This window comes from Ornithorhynchus anatinus, chromosome 4 (assembly GCF_004115215.2).
Source record: "Ornithorhynchus anatinus isolate Pmale09 chromosome 4, mOrnAna1.pri.v4, whole genome shotgun sequence".
In the NCBI taxonomy this organism is placed as follows: Eukaryota; Metazoa; Chordata; class Mammalia; order Monotremata; family Ornithorhynchidae; genus Ornithorhynchus; species Ornithorhynchus anatinus.
Genome location: NC_041731.1, coordinates 82,729,623 through 82,751,971, shown reverse-complemented (window position 1 = coordinate 82,751,971; position 22,349 = coordinate 82,729,623). Strand labels below are relative to the sequence as shown.

At 44.1% G+C, this 22,349-nt stretch overlaps 1 non-coding gene across 1 annotated transcript; it reads right to left on the bottom strand.

Annotated features, from left to right (window-relative positions):
- Positions 1-2,545: 2,545 nt before the first annotated feature.
- LOC114811491 lies at positions 2,546-2,683 on the bottom strand. The gene has a single exon (XR_003759189.1). It is a non-coding gene; the product is annotated as a small nucleolar RNA SNORA7 (small nucleolar RNA).
- Positions 2,684-22,349: the final 19,666 nt, after the last annotated feature.

Sequence of the window (22,349 nt, the reverse complement as noted above, 5' to 3'; positions counted from 1 at the left end):
TGATTGGCATGGGAGTGTATCCAACCTGATTATCTGGTATCCACCCCCAGCACTTAGTACAGTGTTTGGCACATAGTAAACACTTAAAAAATATCAATATCATCACCATTATCACTGTGAAATGTGGGTTCTCTGTCAACAAGACTTGCAGTAGTGGACAGAAAATAATATCTCTGAGATCTCAACTGCCATAGATACCACTAGGTCTTTGCCCACCATGAACCTTGTTAAGTAATGCCCTCAGTCATCAGTCAAGCATTTGGGAGAGTACAACGCAGTAAAGGTGGAAGACTCGATCCTTCCCCACAAGGAACTTACATTCTAGATAGGGAGATCTGGTTGCTGATCTCTCACCCATGTCTTGCCTTTTGAGCTAGAATATTCATTCATTCAATTGTATTTATAGAGTGCTTACTGTGTGCAGAGCACTGCTCTAAGCGCTTGTATAATGATGGTATTTGTTAAGCTCTTGCTATGTGCCAAGGTCTGTTCTAAGCGCTGGGGTAAATACAAGGTAATCAGGTTGTCCCACATGGGGTTTACAGTCTTCATCCACATTTGACAGATGAGGTAACTGAGGCACAGAGAAGTTAAGTGACTTGCTCAAAGTCACACAGCCGATAAGTGGTAGATCCCGGATTAGAACCCATGACCTCTGACTCCCAAGCCCCTGCTCCTTCCACTAAGTCAGGGAAGGTCCTCCATCTTTATATCCTGCAATTAGTCTCCCCCGCTTCAAAACCTTATTGAAGGTACATCTCCTCTGAGAGACCTTCCCTGATTAAGCCCTCATTTCCTTTTCTCCCACTCCCTTCTATGTCACCCTGATTAGCTCCCTTTATTCACCCCTCCTTCAGCCCCACAGCACTAATGTGCAGATCCATAATTTATTTATATTAATATCTGTCTCCTCTCTGCTTTTTGTGGGCAGGGAATGTATTTGTTACATTGTACTGTCCCAAGTGCTCTGCCCTCAGTAAGTGCTCAATAAATACGATTGATTGATTGACTGATTGAGTGGCTTGAACTTCTGTGATGCTAAATTAACAAACTTGGCCCTTGTCGCAAACAGCCTCTTTCTTTTGGAGAAGTACATCTGACCAGTCTAATTCTCTGAGGCCCCAACAGCACAGAACCAGTTTGAGAGGCAGAGAAATCCATTCCCATCACGTCCTAGATAGAGTTTGTAGACAGGGAAGTTTTTATTATGGAATAATGAATGGTTTCAATCAGAGAGTCATTCTTCAGGAAATTGGCTTCAACATTTTGGGGTCAGGAATACTGTGGCGATTTCTCTGGGCAGTTTCAAAGTGGTCAAAATCCCACATTACTTCTGTTCATCCAAATTGGTGCTGGCTGCAGGGCTTTTTTGTTGTTGTTTTTTTGTTTGGTTTGGGGTTTTTTCATGGTATTTGTTAAATATCCTTCTATGTGCCAGGCACTGAACTAAACACTCCAAGAGATATAAAATAATCAGGTTGAACATAGTCCATGTCCCATATAAGACTCACAGTCTTAATCCCTATTTTACAAATGAGGTAACTGAGGCCCAGAGAAGTTAAGTGACTTGACCAAGTTCACACAGCAGACAAGTGGTGGACCTGGGATTAGGGGATTAGTAACCCGGTCCTTCTGACTCCCAGGCCCATATTCTGTCCACTAGGCCACACTACTTCTAAAAGTTCCAGAAAACTACTCATTTGAACAGAAACCTTGAACAGATGGAGGGACAATATGTTCATATATATATATATATATATATATATATACATATACATGCATATGTATGTATATATATACACATATATATACGTACATAAAATGCCTTATATGTGTTGAAACACTATATCTAATCCAGCATTTAGCACAGGGCTTGGCACAGAGCAGACAGCACATATAATTATCATCATCATCATCATCATCATTATTATCATTACATACAGAACAGTACTACCCTTTATCCTAGGTTGCTGCATGTTTCTGACTTTAGGCCAATGAAATAGCATACCTATTCCTCTCTAGATTGATCTAGCAAGAATCCAGAAATTCCTCTATACGCACGTGTTCTCATTCACAGTCCCTAACCATGAACACTCCCTATTCCTGGTATATTGGCTATTTGTCATGTCTTATGCCATCGAGTCATCTCCAACCCATAGCGATGCCATGCACACATCTCTCCCAGATTGCCCCACCTCCATCTGCAAACCTTATAATAATAATAATAATAATGTTGGTATTTGTTAAGCGCTTACTATGTGCAGAGCACTGTTCTAAGCACTGGGGGAGACACAGGGGAATCAGGTTGTCCCACGTGGGGCTCACAGTCTTAATCCCCATTTTACAGATGAGGGAACTGAGGCACAGAGAAGTTAAGTGACTCGCCCACAGTCACACAGCTAACGATATGATAGTGTATGATAGTGTATCCATAGAGTTTTCTTGGTAAAAATACAGAAGTGGTTTACCATTGCCTCCTTCCATGCAGACACTTGAGTCTCCACCCTCAACTCTTTCCCACACCACTTCTGCCCATCTCAGGTGAATTTGCAGCAGATTGCCTTCCACTTACTAGCCACTGCCCAAGCTAGGAATGGAATGGATATGCCTCTGCTTGACTCTCCCTCCCATAGTCGAGACTGGTAGAGTATTGGAAACTCTCCAGATGCGACCTTGAGAGGGGATATTTACTATTTATTCCTATGAAAAAAGCCACCTTACATCCTGCATTCACTTTCCCCAAATCCCCAATCCCATCAGATGGCTCTTCCAAGCCCTCCATCATGCCCTGCAAAACGAACACTTTCACCTCAGCCAACCACAGTCCCCTCCCATTTCAATCATTCAAACAGCCAATCAATCGCATGCATTGATTGCCTCCTATGTCAAAAGCACTGTCCTAAGTGCTTGGGAGAGTACAATTAAAGTAAAAGACATGATTCCTACTCAAAAGGAATTTATGGTCTAATGGGAGAGACAGATTACAAATTATTACCAATAATGGGAGCAAAAGGAAGAACAGTATTACAACTATTGATAGCAGGAGTAGGCTGGATATATTTTTTTTCAAGTGCGAATTAACCTAAATCAAGATATACATAAGTGCCAGAGCTCATCATTGCAACAGAAGGAGCAGAGGCGTCAGCTTTGCTGGGAGGAGAGAGAGACCTCATCTCTCTGCCGACCACCATGTTTCTCAGTGGGCCCTCCAACTGGAGGCATCCCAGGATCCAGCAGCTGAATGGCAGGCGTAGTTGAAAGTAAATATTCTTGTCTCTGCTGAGTCAAAGATTGGCACAAGCAACATGTGAACATTTCCCTGAAGGAGATGAACAGGGTTCACCTGTGTGGGCAGTCTATGAGAAAAGTTTTTTCTAAAATAAAACAACTGTTTTCGGAGGAGGGCAACAGAGAAAAACTGATCCCAGAGGTAGCTCTTAAGTACTCCCCAGGTATCACTGTTATTTCTCCATGACTACTCGCCAACTGAGGGCTAGGACTCAGAGAAAGAAGTCAGAGCATCACAGAAGGATGGGAGGTAGCCTGACCAGAGAGCTTTTTCAGTTGAATCTCACTGTTTGACCTCTTCTTCCATTTATTCAAAAGGAAGGGACAAAAAGCAAAATAAAGGCCACTGTGGAGGTGATGTGTTAACATGTAGCTATTATGTCAGATCTGATTATCTGATAGCTACCCCAGTAGTTAGCACAGACAGTGCTTGGCATTTGAAAAAACTCCTGTCAATGTTGTATAATAGCGAATAATTGTGTGGCCTTAAAAGAATAGCAGTTTTAGAGTTTCTCCGTAGCTGATTGGAGACTGTGCTCTGGGTCTGGAATCCTTGAAGACTAACCAGATTAACAAAAAGGGAAAATCCATTACCATCAATAATTCAAGAAACCAGGATTTTCAACCAATTCAACCAATTCAACCAATTCAACCAACCAATTCAACTCAGTGGTATTTACTGAGTGTTTTAAGAATAATAATAATAATGGTATTTGTTAAGTGCTTACTATGTGCAAAGCACTGTTCTAAACGCCGAGGGGGTTAAAAGGTGATCAGATTATCCCACGTGGGGCCACAGTCTTCATCTCCATTTTACAGATGAGGTAACTAAGGTCCAGAGAAGTGAAGTGACTTGCCCAAAGTCACACAGCTGAACACGGCGGAGCCGGGATTAGAACCCATGACCTCTGACTCCCCAGCCCGTGCTCTTTCCACTGAGCCATGCTGCTTTACTGTGTGCAGAATACTGTATTAAGCACATGGGAGAGTGCAATGCAACAGAGTTGATAAATTGATAAGTTGTTGTTCCCTACCCACAACAAGCTTACAATTTAGAGGGGCAGACAATCATTAAAACAAATAAATTATGAATATGTACACAGGTGCTGTGGGGCTAAGGGTGGGGTGAATCCCAAATGCCTAGAGGGCACAGATACAGTGTTTCCCTCTCCCCTGCCCAACTTTACTGAATTAGGGGTCTGTAAGACCCAGAAGAGGATGCATTCAGATTGTGTACCAGAACTTCCCAACTACAAATCTTTACCTTTATGGTCCCTTCAGAGACCCATCAAATCCCAACCATTCTCCCAAAATCCAAACTTGGTAGGAAAAAGGGCTTGTCAGAGCAGCAAGCCCTTATGTGTCAGTTTGGATACTGGAGACTTAGGAGACAGAGAGGCTTGGGAAGGGCAGGAATTTCTCTGCCTCTCACCCTGGCTTTTTGTGGTTGGGTCGCCAGAGAATTAGATTGGTCAGATGAATTTGTCTGATCAGAGAAGCAACATGGCATAGTGGATAGAGCACAAGCCTGGGAATCAGAATGGGTTCTAATCCCAGCTCTGCCACTTGTCTACTCTGTGACCACGGGCAAGTCACTTCACTTCTCTGTACCTCAGTTACCTCATCTGTAAAACAGGGATTGAGAGTATGAGCCTCATGTGGGACAGGAACCGTGTCCAACTCAACTTGCTTGTACCCTCTACAGTGCCTGACACATAGTAAGTGCTTAAAAAATACAGTATTATCATTATTATCTTCTCAGAAAAAGGTAGGCTGTTTGAAACAAGGGCCAAGTTTGTTCATTTAGAATCACAGACATTCAAGCTACTCAGTCTCTTCTTCCAGCCTGTAAGCTCCTTGTGGGCAGGGATCGAGTCTATCAATCAACCAATCATATTTATTGAGCACTTACTGTGTGCTGAGCTCTGTACTAAGCACTTGGGAGAGCTCAGTCCAATAGAATTGGTAGATACATTCTCTGTCCACAATAATCTTACAGCCTAGAGATTATCTAAATGTACATAAGTGCTGGAGGCTAAGGGAGGGAGTGAATAAAGGGAGCAAATCAGGAAGACACAGAAAGGAATGAGAGAAGAGGAAATGAGGGCTTAGTCAGGGATGGCCTCTTGGAGGAGATGTGCCTTCAATAACGCTTTGAAATTGCATAGAACAATTGTCTGTCGGATTTGAAAAGGGAAGGCGTTCCAGACCAGAAGCAGGACATGGGGAAGAGGTCAGCAGCGAGGTAGACAGAACTGAGGTACAGTGAAAAAGTTAGCACTACAGGAACAAAGAGAGAAGGCTGGGTTGTAATAGGAGTGCAGTGAGGTGAGGTAGAAGGGGTCAAGGTGATTGAATGTTTTGAAGCTCATGTTGAGGAGTTTCTGTTTGATGCAGAGGTGGATGGGCAACCACTGGAGGTTCTTGAGGAGTGGGGAAACATGGACTGAATCTTTTATAGAAAAATGATCTGGGCAACAGAGTGAAGAAAGAGGGAAGCAGGGATGTCAGCAAGGAGGATGTTACAGTAGTCAAGGCGGATAGGATAAAGGATTGTATTAACATGATAGTAGTTTGAATGGAGAGGAAATGGCAGATTTTAGCAATGTCGTGGAGGCTGAACGGACAGGATTTAGTGATTACATTGAATATGTGGATTAAATGAGAGATGAGTCGAGGATAACGCCAAAGTTACAGGCTTGTGAGACCAGGAGGATGGAGGTGATGTCTACAGTGATAGAAAAATCACAGGAAGACAGGTTTTGGCTGGGAAGATCTGTTTGGGACATGTTAAATTTGAGGTGTCGGTGAGACATCCAAATAGAGGTGGGTTGAAGGTGCAAGAGTCTACCACCTCTAGTGTATTATACTCTCCCAAGGAGGAGAAGGACAGTGAGCCAAAGCAGGACAATGACTCAAGTGGAACCCTGTCAAGGCCTTGGTGACCCACAGGCTCCGGTTTCTGGCCGTATCTACAGACGGCACTCCAACAAGTGCAGGAGCTCAGGGAGGGCAGAAGCCAGCAGCTCATGGCCCAGAGTTAGTCCAAATTTTACATCCAGGGTCTATGGAAGCTGGACTATGGAGGGAAGCTGGAGAGAAGCCCAGCCCCTGGGGGAATCGGGAAGTAACATCAGTGACAACACTGGGCAGTTGACTGCAATGTATGCCAAGAATGACCCTTCCAGGAGCAGAAAAGATCATTCCCACATCCACGGCACTTATGTACATATCTGCAATATATTCATGTATTTATATTGATGTCTGTCCCCCCTCCAGACTGTGAGCTCATCCAGACAGGGATAGTTTCTGTTTATTTTTGTATCGTACTCTCCCAAGCACTTAGCAGAGTGATTTGCATACAGTAAGCACTCAGTAAACACAACTGAATGAATGAAAGAAACAATTTCTCCAACTGGGACATTCTGCTGCTCTGCTGTTGCTCTGAATGCCTGCCCTCTCTCATCGATATCTTAAGGCCTCAGAGGGCTGCTTGCCTCCATGGACCATTGACCAGTTCTGAGTCAATGTATTCTCTCCAGTGTTGATTACTGCAAGCCTTGGATGAAAATCATGACTACCACCATTGCTCCCTCCAGAAACCTCTCCAACCCAGTCAGTGCTGGAGTCTGCTCATTTGTATATATTTTTATTATCCTATTCATTTTGTTAATGAGATGTACATCCCCTTGATTCTATTTACTGCTATTGTTTTTGTCTGTCTGTCTCCCCCAATTAGATTGTGAGCCCGTCAATGGACAGGGATTGTCTCTATCTGTTGCCAAATTGTACATTCCAAGCACTTAGTACAGTGCTCTGCACATAGTATGCGCTCAATAAGTACTATTGAATGAATGAATGAATAGATATGGCAGGCTGGTGATGATTTGAAGCTGTGAAGCCGCACTGTTCTGAAGCTAGAAAATCCCAGGGCAAGCCAAGGTCCTCAAGGCAACAGTGTGAGGAATCATCTACTGACCCTCAAAGCAAAGCTAGATGCATGCCATCATTGTCCCACTCAATCTGTGTCGGCCAGGGCTAGCTCCTCCAGAGACAGAGCGGTAATGACAATAATAATAATAATAATAATAATGACAATAATTGTGGTATTAAGTGCTTACTATGTGCCAGGCACTGTTTGAAGCACTGGAGTAGGTACAAGATAATCAGGTTGGACACAGTCCCTGTCCCACAGAGGGCTCACAGTCTTCATTCCCATTTTGCAGAAGGGGTAAATGAGGCACAGAGAAGTGAAGTGACTTGCTCAAAGTCCCATAGCAGACAAGTGCAGAGCTGGCATTAGAATCCAGGTCCTTCTGACTCCCAGGCCCTGTGTTCTATCCATTAAGCCACACTGGCTGGCTCCCTGCAGACAGGGAAGCAGACTCAGGACACATGTGGCATTCTACCACTGCCTGCCCTCCTCCCCAGACTCTGACTGGAGAGGTAAACGGGGAACATGCCTTGGGTTAAAAAAATATCACTCAGGGCTGGTTGAGCAAAAGGTCATTTTGTGAATTTACATTTATTTGCATTACTTTCTGGTGTTTACAAAGCACAGACAACAGGGAAGCACTGTAGCAAAGAGATAGGGCACGTACAAGTCCACTCACCTCGATTGGTTTGGTTGACCGGAGTCATTAGCTTCCAAGAGGAGGCTTTTCCAGTAATGTGAATTTGCTGAAAGGTTATTACAGCAGGGCTTTAACACTTAACCCCTCTTCCCGTATATCTTACCTCACTGATCTCCCTAATCCAGGCTCCACCACCTGTCTGCTGTGAGAGCTTGGGCAGGTTGCTTCACTTCTCTGTGCCTCCTTTTCTTCATCTGTAAAATGGGGAGTGACTCTGTGAGCCCCACTTGGGACAGGGACTGTGTCCAACCTGATTTGCTTGCATCCATCCCAGGGCTTAGTAATGCCAGAATTATTATTACTATTATCTCCTACTGCAATCCAGCCTGCACACTTATCTCTTCTAATGGCCACCTAGTCTCTATACCTCAGGGTCATCTATCCCTTGTTCATGTCCTCCCTCTGGCCTGGGACTTCCTCTCCCTTCATATCTGACAGACCAACCACACTCTCTAGCTTCAAGACTCTCTTAAATCCATCTCTTCCCAGGATGCCTTGTCCAAATAAGCCATCCTTTCCCCTACCTGCCCTTTCTTCTGCATCACCTACAGGTTCGGATCTGTCCCCCTTAGGCACTGCTATCCACCACACCCCCACCCCCACAGCAGTCTTTATGCAAAGCTTTTACTCTGCCATTTCTCCCATCTGTAATTTCTTTTAGTAACAGTCTTCCACTCTAGACTATAAGCTCCTTGTGGACAGTGATCCTGCCTACCAACTCTATTCTACTGTACTCTCCCAAGCTCTTAGTACAGGGCAGTAAACCCTCAGTAAATACCTTTGATTTATTGACTGACTGGGAGAATTGGAGTCCTTTGGGATAAGAACCCAGTCTCTTCTACAACCACTAGAGTGTCCAACCATAATCGTTCCAGGGAAAAGTCCTGTTATTTTGGGTGATGGTTGATGAACTAGCGAATCAGCCCAACTGACCAATTTGGGCCAGAAAGATGGCCAGGAGGTTTACTACCAGGATTCAGATTCCACAGCATCAGGCTGACCGGTGGCCGGCTTCCACTGTCTAAATCCCAGGATGGGCAGGAAGCTGTCCCCCAGCTGGATTAAGGCATTGAGCATTTAAAAGGAAATGAGAGCTAGGGATGCTCAACTTGTAAAATTGCTAAAAGCCCAGTGAAATGGTTGAGAGGGAATAATCTCGGAAGTGGGGTTGCCTGTTTTTAGCAGATGTGTTAAGTTTGAATATGTATGCACTGTTGGCCACTATAGCCTACGGATTCAGGAGCAAATGATCATGGTTAGAAAGGAGATAGGCAATACAAGAGGCTCCTCCATCTACCCTCCAGAATCAATCAATTAATCAATCATATTTATTGAGTGCTTACTGTGTGCAGAGCACTGTACTAAGCGCTTGGGAGAGTACAATGTAACAATGTAACAGAGTTGATGGACACATTCCTGCCCACAGAGAGCTTACAGTCTAGAGAGGGAGACAGACATTAATATAAGTAAATAAATTACAGATTTGTTCATAAGTGCTGTGGGTCTGGGGAAGGGATGAATAAAGAGAACAAACCAGGGCTATGCAGAAGGGAGTGGGAGAAGAGGAAAGGAGACCTTAGTCAGGGAGGGTGTCTTGGAGGAGATGTGCCATCAATAAGACTTTGAAGCGGGGGAGTGTAATCGTTTGTCAGATATGAAGAGGAAGGACGTTCCAGGCCAGAGGCAGGACATCTGTAGGCAAGAGGTCGCTGGTGAGATAGACAAGATGGAGATATAGTGAATAGGTTGGCATTAGAGAAGCTAAGTGCATGGGCTGGGTTGTAGTTGTCCCACAAGAGGAGCCAAAACAGGAGCTGACCAGCTTGCTAAAGTCACTCTCAGGAGTAAACACTTGACTAAGCTTTCCTAAAGTCCATTATCTCCCTGAGGTACCCCAGCCTTGGTCATCAGAATGAAGGCAGGTCTGGGTGTCCGAAAACCTGGGTTGGAGTCCCGGCTCCACAGCTTGCCTGCTGTGTGATCTTGGGTAAGTCACAACCCCTGGGCCTCAGTTTCCTCACCAATAAAATGGGGATAAGATAGATTGTGAGTCCCGGGTGGAACAGGGATTGTGTCCAATCTGATAACCTTGTATCTACCCCAGAATTTACAACATGGTAAGCACTTAATAAATGCCATAATTAAAATGCCATTTCTTCTTTCCTTATCACGAACCCGAGGTCAAACCTGCAGGAGCCACAGAGCATTAAGATCTGGATGAGGAGGTGGGAATTCCAGTGCCACCAAGAATGCTCTTCCTCCTATTCTGGTGGTCTTAAACCTGGGGGTAGGCAGCTGCTGTTTCTTGCCGGGTGAAATTGGTGCGGACGCAGCTGTTGCTGAGCTGATTTTCCTGGCGGGCCCATGGGATCTGCCTCAGGAAATGAGAATTTTAAGATGATTGATGAGACGTCTCTCATCTGAGGTCTCAGTACTCATCATCTAGGTAGGTAAATGGGTCACCCTTGATTTCTATTTGACAGGTGGAGAAAGGGCCGTGTGGAAAGGCAAATGGGACTTGTCTCACTACGGCCTATCCTTTAACCTTATACGTTCTATCTTAAACATGTGAGCGTGATCATCTGTTCCTGTGTCCTGTCTTATTTCAGCTGCTTTAGCTGCTCAAATATGGTAAATATATTAGGGAATCCCACTGTCTAGTCCCTCTGCCTAAAGAGATAAAACAGCATTCAACCATGTGACAACTAAAAGTACAACTCCCCCAATTCCTTCCCTTTGGTGGAAGCGGACATTTTCTCTAGAATTCCCAAGAAACAGTTTTATCAATCAACCGACCATATTTATTGAGTGCCTAAAGTGTGTGAGACACTGTACTAAGTTGGCACTTGGGAGAATTCAATAGAGTTGGTAGACATGATCCCTGCCCCCAGGGGACTTACAGTTCAGTGGGGGAGATACACACTAAAATTACTGCTAGAAGGAAGCAATAAACTAGAAAAAATATATGCATAAGTGCAATTTGTGTGAGAGGGTGAGGCTTAAGTGACCCAGAAATGCCAAAGCGGCAGATTGAGAGATGAGTGGCAGGATGAGGAGATGGGACATTCATCAGGGACAGCCTCCTGGAGGAAGTGCAGTATCAGATGGGCAGGAGGAAGGAAGAGGTCGTGAGAGAGACAAGAATGAGGCACAGTGAGCAGGCCAGCTCGATTCCCTGAATTCTTACAGCCACTGGGGCCACACCACATCCAAAGAGACAGGGAGGGCACTGAGCATTTTGTCAACTTTGGAGGCCTGTGACCCAGGGCTTGGATTAGACTCAGGCTTCCCCAGAGAACTGGCACTGGGGCAGCTCCTTGCAGCTAGAAGCAGATGAACCCACACTTTCAACTTTGCACAATCATGTGGCACTGTGTGACTCATCTACTTTTCTCAGTATGCTACCCACGATCTCACCCAAATCAGAACCATGGTTGCGAGTGAACTCTCCAGTGCCAAAATAAGAGTTGCCTGCAGTCTTGATTTAACTACAAATGCACTAGGGATGCACGGTCATCTATCAACTTGTTCTTGATTCCCCTGCCTTCATAACTAGATGTCCTTCACATATGAAGAAGATGCCACTGATAGTCAAGTTCACCTAGAAGCGTGTGTGGCTAAAAGGCCCATGCAGGATAAACAGTCTGGCCACTTTGGGCACACAAAAAGATCGACCCTTAAGGTGGTGCTGTGTTTAATGTTTGTGATGTCTGTTGTTCTCTTCTCTTTAGCCTCCTTGTTTCTCTTTCCATTTGAAGTTCTAGTTCAAAGAGAGCCATTCCCTTCTTGATGGCAGTGCTCCTCCCATCTTTTGATCACACCCTTTCTCCTTCCTGGAACTGGTGTCACACCTCCTTCAGGAAGCCTTCCTTGGTTAATTTCTTTTGTCCCCTGATCATATGCTCCCAATTCCTCCTCCCCATTACCACTTCCACACTTATGTACCCTCACAACCAACTGAGACACTGGTCAACATATCATCTTACATACGTTTTAAATGCTTATTCATCCCCTTATCCATCTTTCCAATCTGTCTTTATCATCCTAACTGTAAATCACTCTGTGTCTGTTTCCCCCATTAGGCAATAAGCTTCTTGAAGTCAGGAATTACATCTTTTGATGCTATTAATAACTGTGGTATTTGTGAAGAGCATGTTAAGTGCCACGCACTGCGGTAGATACATGATAAGCTGGTCGGACACATTTCTTGTCCCACAAGGGGTTCACAGTCTAAGAGTAAGAGAGAATTGGTAGTGAATCCCCATTTTACAGATGAGAAGTCTGAGGCACAGAGAAGTGACTTGCCCAGTGTCAAACAGCAGGCAAGTGGCAGATTCAAGATTAGAACCCAGGTCCTCTGACTCCCAACCCCGTGCTCTTTCCACCAGCTCATGCAGCTTCTCTAGTACACTCTTCCAAGCTGCTAGTATAGTTCTGTGCATGGTGCTCAATAAACAACTGAATGATTCATATACCCCAAATCCCAACTCAGGAGAAAAAACAGGGAAACTGATTGGAATGGCAATTAATCTGAAGGCGGGTTCAACCTACTCTTGGCAAACTCTATACACATCCAAGAATGATCATCAAGGACACAGAATTGAATACTGGATCAATTTCCTTGGGTAGCACACTGTCCTATGATTCAAGGATAGGCAAGCAGGGAAAAAAACAAATCAAGAAATTCTGTGGGTTCCTTGGGTGATTCAGAGACAGAATGTGGGAAGCTGCATAATATCAAAATTCAGACCAAGCTGAAGATATAGAAAACAATTGAACAGCCGACTTTCTTTACAGCTGTGAGACTTGGTCTTATCTCTGTTATATTGTGCTCTCCCCAGTGCTTAGTACAAAGCTCTGCTCTCAATAAGAGCTTGATAGTTATGATGGATTGGTTGACTGATTGATTGATTATCACAGACACCACCTCCAAACTCTTGAACAGTTCCATCAACAGCCTCTTTATACCACACTCAGCATCAAAAGCAAGACAGAATCATAAACAAGAGGTCCTGAAACACAGTGAGACCTCCTGCAGCGGAGCAATGTTCCATCACAACACATCTTCATTGAACAAGACACATTCTCACATTGTAATAGCAGAATATGAGGTCATTGAAGAAAGGGTGAACAGAAGAAACCCTTTAAGACAAGTAAAGTCAACCCCCTAACAATTAGGCAGAGCAGCAGACGGTTAGGACACAGCTGCAGAATACAGGTAACTTGTATTCTTTGGGGAAATCATGATACCAATAGAGAGAAGCAAAGCTCTAATCGGTATGGATAACACAGGCAAAAGCACATCAAATGGTGGTCTTTGAGAAGCACCAGGGCCTAGTGGAAGGAACACGGATTTTGGAGTCAGGAGATCTGGATTCTAATCCAGGCTCCACCACTCACTTGCAGTCATGTAACTTCTTTGGGTTTCAATTTTGTCATCTGTAAAATGGGATTAAATGCCTCTTCTCCCTCCCCCTTGGACAGCGAGCCCCATGTGGGACAGAGACTGTGTTTGATCTGAATCTGGTGTCTATCCCAGCACCTATACAGTGCTTGGCACATAGTAAGTGCTTAATAAACACCATAATTATTACTATTATTCTTTACATACATACACAAAGAGAAGCAGTGTGGCCTTGTGCTTAGAGCACTGGACTGAGAGTTAAAGGACCTAGGTTCTAATCCCAGCTTTGCCATTTTTCTGCTGCACGACATTGGGCAAATCATTTTATTTCTTGGTGCCTCTGTTACCTCATCTGTAAATTGGGAATTAAGACTTTGAGCCCCATATGAGACAGGGATCCCAGCTCTGCCACTTGTCTGCTGTGTGACCTTTGGACAAGTCACTTTACTTCTCTGTGTCTCAGTTACCTCATCTGTAAAATGGGGATTGAAACTGTGAACCCCAAGAGGAACAGAGACTGTGTCCAACCCAATTTGCTTGTATCCACCCCAGCGCTTAGTACAGTGCCTGGCACATAGTAAGCTCTTAACAAATACCATTAAAAAACCACAATGCAGAAAGTCAGTCAAGCATTGGTTTTTTCAGTCATACCCACACATCCTTATAAAATCTCATCATCAACAGTAAGCACTTAACAAATACCATTAAAAAATCACTTTTGAACTTCAAGGACAACTAGCCCTGTGCATATTAGTGTAACTTACTGAATGTACACCTTAATTGCTTTAGTCATGATTTTAAGGCAACTCTTCGTGTTCTTGAACGAAAAACGAGAGGAAAGCTTGTCTTGGTTTCAGAGCATTAGAGGATGTTTTTCTAGAGTTTATTGCTTGTTTCATCTCTTAGTTATCTTAATTTAAATTTTAGTTCTTGTATCCACCTACTTCCTCAGAATAGCAACTGCCATAGGACTAGTGCGAGGAGTACATTAAAGTCAGTAGAATTGGTTTTTTTGTTTCTGGCTCATTAAGACTCACCATTGTTGGGTCAGTCTAAATATAAAATTCTCTAGTCGTCAGTTTATCCACCTGAATTAATAGTGACCTACTTAAACAGGATTATTGTTGTAAGGATTAACTAACTCAGGAGAGGAATTGATTGGGTGCCAAACCTTAGTTAAATGTCATTAAATGATTCTACATATGCATGTTGGAGTAATCTCTCTGTTGATTTATGGTTTTTTGATCTTGGCTAACTGTCTTCGTGTTTTGACTTGTTTCTCTCTTGTGAAACCCTAATAAGAAACCTCCCTGTCATGTGGTCAAGTCAGTGTCCCAGAACAAATCAAAACTTCTGATTAACTCTTGGGCATGGCTTTTGGAATTACCTTCCTCACCCGCTGATTGCTGGTGTCCCTTCCTGTAGAAATAGGGTCGTTTTCTCTTTTCTTCCTTTCTGTGTTTTTTTTAGAACCGTGTGAGAGCACTTTCTATTTCCAGAGAGAGTGATTGAGGCCAGTGAGCTTCCCCAAGGCAATGAAGCACATTTCTCATTGGATGCCTGACAACAGAGGTAATTGCTTTTTTATCTCTTAAACATAGGCAGAGAGCAGGCACAGCTGGCTCCCTAACTTCCTCTGTGCCTTCAGGGAAAGAAACAGAATGTTTTGGATCCTGAGCCAAAGGACTGCAGGATGGAGGACAAGAGCCCCAATAGGAGGTTCAGGTGACAAGCAACTAGAACCCCAAATACCGCAAATTATCCAATTGCCAACTCTGGGCCTTCTCAAAGTTTTACTGGCAAAAATGAGGAAGGCAACATCTATTTATAATAATAATAATAATAATGATACTTGTTAAGCACTTACTATTTGCCAAGCACTGTTCTAAGCACTGGGGTAGATACAAGTTAATCGGGTTGGACACAGTCCCTGTCCTACATGGGGCTCACACTCTTAATCCACATTTTACAGATGAGATAACTGAGGTCCAGAGAAGTGAAGTGACTTGCCCAAGGTCACACAACAAACAAGTGGGAGAGCCAGAATCATAACCCAGGTCCTTCTACTCTATCTCTCTATCCATACAAGAAGAAGATGTATTTCCTAACCTCCCAGCTCAGAAGCCAATCACACCCCCTGAGACCCAAGGTACAAAACTGGAATTCTTCCAAACTGCTCCCAGTTTAAGTCACACTCTCTCCCTAAACTCTGTTTCTATGTGGGGGAATGAAGTGGGACGATGGAGCTCCTGCATAAAAACTACTCTTCTGGCAAAGAAAGAACACGCTGGATAAATTAGCATCTTCAGAAATAACTAAAGAAGGCTTCACTGAGATACAATATTCTCTTTTCTGCTTTCTAAAATTAGCATAAGCATTCTTGGGCAGATTTACATTCAGTGGTTTGACCAGAGGATCCATCATAGATTTCTAACTTTTTGTTTCATACCTAGAGAACATAGAGGACCTACAGACCCAGGAAAATCAGAGTTTATTGGCTTTTCCCAGCAGGCACAGCGCTGCTCTAAAGATTTGAGGGATTGGTTAATGGATGGACATAGTCACTACCTTACAGTGACTTACAGTTAAACAGGGTTGTCACAACCAACAGACAAGCATGAGAAGTAGCATGGCATACTGGAAAGAGGATGGGCCTGGGAGTCAGAGAACCTGGATTCTAATCCCAGCCTTGCCACTTGTCTGCTGAGTGACCTTGGGCAAATCGTTTAACTTCTCTGTGCCTCAGTTACCTCATCTGTAAAATGGAGATTAAGACTATGAGCACTATGTGGGATGGACAGTGTGTCAATGTGATTATCCTATATCTTCCCCAGCACTTAATACAGTGTCTGACACATAGTAAGTGCTTAACAAATGTTATTAAAAATTAAAAACGGGAATTTAAGGACACAGCAATTTCACGAATGAGTTAAGGAAGAGTTGTGGGTCATGGGTAGTGCTGGTTTGGTTAGGAAATGGGGACGGTTAATGATAGTAGAGGGAGCATTGAGGGAGGTAGTATGGCAGCAAGGCTGGTGCTGGACTTCGGTGGTTACCAGAAGAACTCTGCTAGGCCCTAAGTTCTGCTTCAAAGTCCAGCAGTGAGATTTAAGGAGTAGGACTCCTTGCTGGTCCATTAACTCCTAGGTCCTCCTAATTCTAGGGCTCCTGCTAGATTTATTCTCCTTCCCCCACTTAAAGAGTGGCTCCAAGCAGCCTACCTAGCCCACCCTAGCATGGACTCTGCGTGAGGTGGTAGAAGAAAGCAATGCTGCCACTCCCAGGGACATCTTGAGTAAAGGCTTAGAACCAAGAGGTGTAGGGCTGCCTGAGTAACCAGGCAGACATGAGAAAATGTGTTTGGAGAAAAGAGATGTGTCGAGGAACCCTGGGAGATGGGACTGAATGGGGAGTTTGTGATCATGTGCTGGACAGCTTTGATCGCAAGGGTGAGTAGTTGATAGTATTTGATCTGGAAGGTCCCAAGAGTAAGAACAGATATCCCAATCCTCACTACCGGCCCCAGCTGGCAGCATATTAGCAGTGGTAGCGATGAATGTTGGGAGGAAAGGGGTCACAGCAATTTTTCAGGAAAAAAAAATTAAAAACTTTTGGACTAACAATGCAAGAAACCCGGGCATTGAAGTGTGAAACCTCCACTCCAAGCCCCGTGCAACATGGTAATCAATGTGCGTGGTAACTGGCACGAAAACCAGTGCAATAACCAACATGATAACCAGCCCACTAATTAGATTGGTAACCAGCACAATGACCAGCTCACTCAACTTCTCTGGCCTCAGTTGCCCCATCTGTAAAATGGAAATTAAGACTCTTAGCCCCATGTGGGAAAGGGACTGTGCCCAACCTGATTAGCTCGTATCTACCCCAGTGTTTAGAACAGTGTTTGACACATAATAAGCACTTAATAAATACCATCAGCAGCAGCAGCAGTAGCTAGCGTGATCACCAGCACAGTAACCAGGATGTAACCAGGGTGGTAACCAGAGGGGTACCAGCATGATGACCAGCACGGTAACCAGTATGGTAGCCAGAGCAGTAACCAATCAAACAACGGTATTTATTGAATGCTTACTCTGTGCAGAGTTATCGACTAGGCATGAGGGAGAGTACATTACAACAGAGTTGATAGCCTGGTAACCAGCAGAGTAACCAGTAGAGCAGGCTACCATGTGACTGTGCCAGCCCGGAAGTGAGCTTGCTCAAGGGTTGGCATGAGAACGTAGTCAGGTCAGAGAAGGATGTTAACTTAATAATAAGCGGTGGGAGGAGAAGGCTGACCATAGCTTGCTGTAAACAAGTTAAAAGGAAACATGACAGAGACAGATGTGCAATACCGAATTCTTATCACCGTCGATCGCTTGGCTGAAAGGAAGGCAAGGGTTCTTCTGGGTAAATGTCAAAGGGAGCTTGTGATGTAATAAATGTTTTTATAATAAGTAACAATTGGGTAATGATTTCAAATGTTCTAATTAATTCACTGAGGGGGCAGCAAGAAGCCTGGTGTCGTGGGCGTCAAATCCAACCCTGTCTGGGGATCGAGCCACCTGGGAGTTGAAATGAGGTTCTAACAACCACACGAAGGATGATTTTAACTGCCTGTTCAAACAAATTGGAAGTGGGAAGAAGCTGAGAGCCATGACCCGAATAAGGAGAAAGTTACAACAATTCCGAACGTCAGGTGGAGGCCACTAGGTGGACATGGGATTCAGAAGTAGGGACAGAATGGAGGCAAGTCAGGTTCAGTGATGTTGGCAACTGGCTGGAAGGTTGGAATAGAAGAAAAAGGAGCAGCTAAGAAACAGTGTGGCCTAGTGGAAAGAGCAGGAGCCTGCGAGTCAGAGGGTCTGGTTTCTAATCCCCACTCTACCACTTGTCTGCTCTGCGACATTGGGCAAGTCACTTAACTTCTCTGTGCCTCAGTTACTTCATTGGTAAAATGGGGATTGAAACTGTGAGCCTCATGTATGACTTGGACAGTGTCCAATGTGATTAGCTTGTGTCTGCTCCAGTGCCTAGTACAGTGTCTGCCACACAGTAAGTACTTAACCAAAAAAAAGATTGCTTTGAAGTTTTTGTCTATGGAGACAGAGAGGTCAAGATTTTTTTTTAGCTCAGTGTTTCAAAGAACTTCCATTAATTGTAAAAACTCTGGGAATCAAAACTCTTCACATCAGTGATCCCATTTTATTCATTCAGTAGTATTTACTGAGCACTTACTATGTGCAGGGCACTGTACTAAGCACAATTCAGCAACAGATAGAGACAATCCCCGCCCATTGACAGGCTTACAGTCTAATCGGGGAGACAGACAGACAAAAATAATAGCAATAAATAGAATCAAGGGGATGTACATCTCATTAACAAAATAAATAGGGTAATAAGACTATATACAAATGAGCAAATGAGCACAGTGCTGAGGGGAGGGGAAAGGAGAGGGGAAGGAGCAGAGGGAAAGGGGGGAAAGGGGCCTTAGCTGAAAGGAGGTGAAGGGAGCTGAGGGGGGTTTATCCTCCCAGTATCCACATGGAGCGAGAAGGGGTGGAGATTATTATACCTATTTCACTCATGAGGAAACTGAGGCCTAGAAACGTTAAGTGATTTGTTTGAGGTCATCCAGAAGGCCAGAAGCAGAACCAGGACTCCCACACCTTATTTGCATTTATCTTGTGCAAGAACTTTAAAGATTGCTAAATTAAATTAATCAGTTCTAGTTTAGACTGTCTCATTTCTCTAATTTAAGAAAATGAGTCATGTTTAGAATAGTTTTGTGCAAATATTTTCCCCCAGTGTTTTAACCACGGTGGTTGAAATTTGCCTCTAATTGCTGCGTGACAGTGCAACCCTAAAATGTTACAAGACTCCCCCCAGTCACCACTCTCCTATGTATGTCCTGTCGTGTATTATATCCTCTTACCCTCATTTCACAATCCCAAGGAACTGCCCCCAAACTCCAAGCTATTTTGGCTTGTTTCATGTAAAGGCACAGTGGCAGACCATTTAAGGGGGCCCCATTTCAGGGAGTTCAAAGTGAGCTGGGCTGAGTCTACAGGGACTGAGCAGAAATGGCAGGAAAGACAACAAGATAGAGAGACAAAAAGAGAAAGGGACATTAAAACTGATCCTGGGCTTCAAGGTTTCCATCTAGTGGAAAGAGCATAGGACTGAGAGTCAGGATAAATTGGGTCTAATCCCAACTCTCTCATTTCCCTCCTGGGTGGCCTTGGACAGGTCATTCAACTTCCCTGGGCCTCAGTTTCCTCATCTATTAAATGGAGCTTAAATACCTGTTCTCCCTCCCATTTGAGCTGTGGGCCCCCTGTGGGACAGGGACCGTGACTGATCTGATTGTCCTGAATCTATCCAAGTGCTTAGTACAATGCTTGTCACATAGTAAGCATTGAACAAAAACCACCATAATTATTATTATCTTCCACGATCCAGATGATGCCCTCTGCCAGCCAGACAAGGCTGGGAATTGACCACACCATCCAGTTTCTCCAAGACAGGACAAGTCAATTTGGGAGCACGATACTGATGTCCCAAAATCTCAACAAGAACTCAGAACATCACCAAGTGTTTATGAGAGTCGCAGCCCCAGAAACCTTAACTGTGTCCCCAATCTGTCCCGAATCACATTTGAAGCTGAACGCACTCAAAACACAAGCTTGTTTGTCTGGGGTTTCACATCCCAGAAGCCTGCGGGATAGGGAGGAGCGCACACTTGCACAGGCTGAGCTGGGAGCATGAGAGCGGATCGCAGTGTCAGGGCTGTGCACTTCACCGCAGGTTTCCCCATTTAATAGTTGCGGTATTTGTTAAGCGCTTACTACGTGCCAGCCACTGTTCTAAGCACTGGGATGGATACAAGCAAATCAGGTTGGACACAGTCCCTATCCCACTTGGGGCTCACAGTCCCAATCCCCATTTTACAGATGAGATAACTGAGGAATAGAGAAGTTAAGTGACTTGCCCAAGGTCACACAGCAGATACGTGGAACCCATTAGAACCCATGACCTTCTGACTTCCAGACCCACACTCTAAACCTCTGCTTATTTAGCCAGTCAACCCTGAGCCTTCTCCCACTCCCCCTCTACCTTCCCTCACTCCTTCTCGGAAACTTGCCCTGCTCCTCTTTGCACCTCATTTTCCCGGATTAGCCCCTGGTGACTCTGGGTTCAATCCCTCCATTGGCCTCCGATAGTATTTGTCATTCTCCATTTGGTTGTTTTGGGTGAATGTGTTTGATCCAGCTGTCGTTCATGATTTTGAATCTTTTTCTTGATTTCATTTTCCTAATTATCTATATACTAATATGGGGACTTGTTCCTGAATTTGAAGAAACATTTTAAATTGCTTTTTTTATTTCAATAAAATGATTTTTTTTTCCACAGAACAACGGTATGTTATCTAAAACAACCAACTGGCATGTTAAATTGGTTCATTCGGAACATTTAGCTATTTTTTAAATGAAGCAATATGGAAAATATTGACTAAATGTTTTTCTCTCTAAAATACTGGATTTTGTTACCACACTTGGCTGGAAAATGAATTCATTCTGCTCTAATCCTCCAATAAAAACTTCCCCTCCCTCCACTCCTTTCCCCGGCTCCATCCCTTTTCCTCCACTGCCATTACCCCTGCCTTCTCCAACCCTGGTCTCATCATTTCTCTTCAGGTGCCTGTCACCCGTTACAAGCCGATAATTAATTCATCCTGCTCCAATCCCTCAGTAACCCAACTCTCCCTTCCAGAGGAGTGAAGTCCCAGCTCAGTGAGGACAGTAAATGTGACAGCTCGCCTGAGTGACAGGAGCAATAATCCTCAGGAAAAAGTCTGCCTGGATTCACCGCCTCAGCATTTCAAAACTAGAATTGCAGGCGTCCTTGGGAGGCCGAGAGTGCAGGAGTGCGGACACTGTCAAGGCAGAAGAGTCTCCCCCTTCTGCTTGATAGCTGCAGTAAAGGACCCTGCTTTCTGTTGATAAATATGGTACTTGTTAAGTGTCTACTACTTGCCAAGCACCTTTCTAAGCACCGAGGTAGATGTAAGTTAATTAGTTTGGACACAGTCCATATCCCACATGGGGCTCACAGTCTAAATAGGAGGGATTGAAACCCCATTTTATAGATACGCAACTGAGGTACTCAGAAGTTAAGTGACTTGCCCAAGGTCACACAGCAGAGACATAGCAGAGCCAGGATTAGAAGCCAAGTCCACTGACTGCGAGGCCTGTGATCTTTCCACTAGACCATGCTGCTTCTGTTTTTTGCAATCCCGCTTCAAACTCAGATATGGAGCCAAGAGGAAGTGTTCATTGCTGCTGACAGAGACAGAATTAAACAGAAAAAATGACAGAAAAAGGCAGAGTCAGAGTCACAGAAGCATAAATGGAAAGAGAAACAGAGACAGGGTGACCATGACATAGAGTCAGTGACACATGGAAACATAGACTTAAAGGAACACAGATGGGACAGGGGAAGATGAAACTAGAGGCAAAAGAGAGGAAGAAAGAGTTGCATAAACAGACTTAAACAGAGAGTAGAAATAGACTCATAGGAGCAGAGACATAAAGAATCAGAGAACCGGATACAGACAGGTATTGAAATTCAGGGATCGAGATGGAAACAGAATTAAAAATAAAGAGAAACACTGAGAACCTGAGACGCAGAAACCACCAGAGAGGAGAGTATAAGAAAAAATGGAAACATTATAAGGAGAGAGAGAGAAGACACAGAGGCAGAAACAGAAAAGAGCCAATTGATGGTATTTACTGCATTTATTGAGCAGAGCAGTATATTAAACACTTTGTACAGTGCTTTGCACACAGTAAGCACTCAATAAATATGATTGAATGAAGGAACTAAGCACTTAGGAAAGTACCCTCTAAAACCATAGCTCCTTCAAAAGATCTTCCCTGACTAAGCCTTCATTTTTCCTACCTTCCCTCCCTTCTGTGCACACTGATATGCAGCTCAGCCCCACAGAACTTATGTAAATAGTT